Below are 2,411 nucleotides of genomic sequence, written 5' to 3'. Positions count from 1 at the left end.
TGATGGACAAAAAACAAGAATAGACCTGAATAGAGGGACACAATCATGTTTGGACCTCATACTTGTGACGGATAGTTTAGTTAAATCGTGTGAATGGTATGTAAAAAGTGCCTGTACCATAGGAAGTGATCATTACCCAGTAACATCACACTTGTGTAAATGGATGGAGAAGATGATAGTGTATAGACTATCACATGTCTTAGAACAAAGAGGGTTACTGAGTGGAACGAGTGGTGTCATAAATGTTGTATTTAATATGTTAATATATTGTTTAATGTTACACTTCACACAAGTCACGACTGTTTGCAGTTAATGTCGTTGCCGTGTGTAGCGGTTAGTTTATATAATGTGCAGCGCTTCAAACAGTGTGCTGCCTTAAAGGCATTTTATAATGTTATAATTTGTTTGCAGTTCATAAAGTCACCACTAGGAGTGCTAATGGTATTGTTATCTTTAAGTTCGCCGTTCTTAGCCTCACTTCCGGTTTAGCGTTAGAGAAACGGAATGGTCTGAGAGAAGAAGAAGAAGACCACAGACGACAGACACATGGCAGCAACTTTCCCTCTGCTTCATTCATTTCTCCTGTTCAACAGGTTAGTAGTGTGTACACAGATTATGTCATATTTCGATCTAAGATGTGTCTTTGAAACTGTTTTATGTGTAGTTAACTTTAATGTCATTCTATGAGCTACGCCACTAGCGTGTGGCTAATGGCTAATGGCTAATAGCGTCCGCTAGCTTCTTTAACACAGGCTCCCTGGATAATGTAGCTCTACTATGTGTATGAGTCCCGTGCACTAGTCTGGCTTACATTTCAAGTTTATTCTGTTTGTATAAATATGTGAAATGTTGGTCTGAGGTCATAATTTTCCATATTATTTAAAAGCTAAAGCGCTAATGCTATGCTAATATTGTGCCTGTACAACAGCCATGTTAAAGTGAGTACAGTCGGGTTGTGTGTGTTATCTGTTATCACTGTATTATATACTGTAAATGAAAAAGGCTTTAATCCCTCATGAAAGTCATAATATGGCATGTGTATTTATGTCCATTTTTTAATAGAAAACGAAATATGTCAGACATAGTTACTTTGATTGGCTAAATGTATTTTTACATTCTCAGTTAGCTTCAGGCCTCACTGAGGAGAAGTATTATGAGGTAGAAAGCTGGTGAAGCCATTTCCTTATATTCTGTTTGCACAGATAATAAAGCTGGTTGGCAAGAAGGAAGTCATATTCATTCGACCACAACGCAGAGATACATAAATAGAGAAAACGGATATAATTTGTAAGTGAATTTATTAATGTGTTTAATAAATTCTGGCTAGGACAACCACACAAACGGCAGCAACTTTCCCTCTGCTTCATTCTTTTCTCCTGTTCAACAGGCTTATTATCTGATTACCAGCTCTGCACAGCAGACTTGTAGCACTAGCAGCAGTGGAGATGGAGCATCAGAACCTGGAGAATACAGCAGCAACAACAACAACAACAAGGATCCATTTGAAGATAGGTAAATGTAAATATTACAGTAATAGTGTACTTTCATTGTGTGGGTTTAGTTAAATAGTTTGTAAGAGAGAGAGAGAGACTCCTGTCCCACCTCCCCACCAGGGCTCAAAATTAACTTTTTTCCTCAGTGTCCCATAACTGTCCCGAATTCTACTTTGTATTGTCCCGGATATAACCAGAAGTGTCCCAAATTTAAATTTGTATCGTCGCCCACCCAATTATGCAGAATACATATAATTTGATACTTTTTTGTCACTTAATCATCACACCATAGACTCTGGTCCACCATGTAAGTTTAAAATACTTATTCTTTTAAACATATGAATATTAGTCTGATCTCTTGCCTCTCCTAGAGTAGAAGGGAAGAGAGTTGTTTTAAGACATGTTTTTCTATTGTTTCTCAATATCCAGACTAATGTATCATTGTCATGTCAACATTGAAGAATTCTGATTTGTATTTTTCAATTCAATATGGTATGGCTGTATGGTCTGTGTTTTATGATTGGAACCCTCTATCTGGCAATAAAAGTGGTATGAATGACAATAAAAAAACAGAAGTTCCATAATACAGTTTAATAAATGTATCTGTTTTCAGTTCTAATTACAAGTTATCCTCACAAGTCGTCAGTAGTACTATAGGAATATAAATTGATCTTCTATCTTCATTCATGAATGTCAATCATCTTGCTCTCACTCACTCACCCACCCCCCCCTCCCCCAGGCACAAAAACAACTGGAACATTACTCTCTCTTAACATGACACATTATTGTCATACCAGAGTTGATTGACAAACTAAAATTACCTTGCGACCCCCTTTCTAATCGTCACCCAATCTGACTGACGTTCTTGACCAAAAAAAAGTAAAACACTAAAAAAAGATGAAAAGCTAAATGATTAGC

At 36.8% G+C, this 2,411-nt stretch overlaps 1 long non-coding RNA gene across 1 annotated transcript; it reads left to right on the top strand.

Annotated features, from left to right (window-relative positions):
• The first annotated feature begins 413 nt into the window (after positions 1-413).
• On the top strand, positions 414-1,595 carry LOC139434007 (uncharacterized). Its single transcript, XR_011643409.1, has 3 exons — positions 414-593; positions 1,203-1,287; positions 1,388-1,595. It is a non-coding gene; the product is annotated as an uncharacterized lncRNA (long non-coding RNA).
• Positions 1,596-2,411: the final 816 nt, after the last annotated feature.

Source organism: Pseudochaenichthys georgianus, chromosome 6 (assembly GCF_902827115.2).
Source record: "Pseudochaenichthys georgianus chromosome 6, fPseGeo1.2, whole genome shotgun sequence".
Lineage (NCBI taxonomy): Eukaryota > Metazoa > Chordata > Actinopteri > Perciformes > Channichthyidae > Pseudochaenichthys > Pseudochaenichthys georgianus.
Note: the sequence above shows the minus strand (reverse complement) of the source record. Positions and strands in the feature narration are given on the sequence as shown.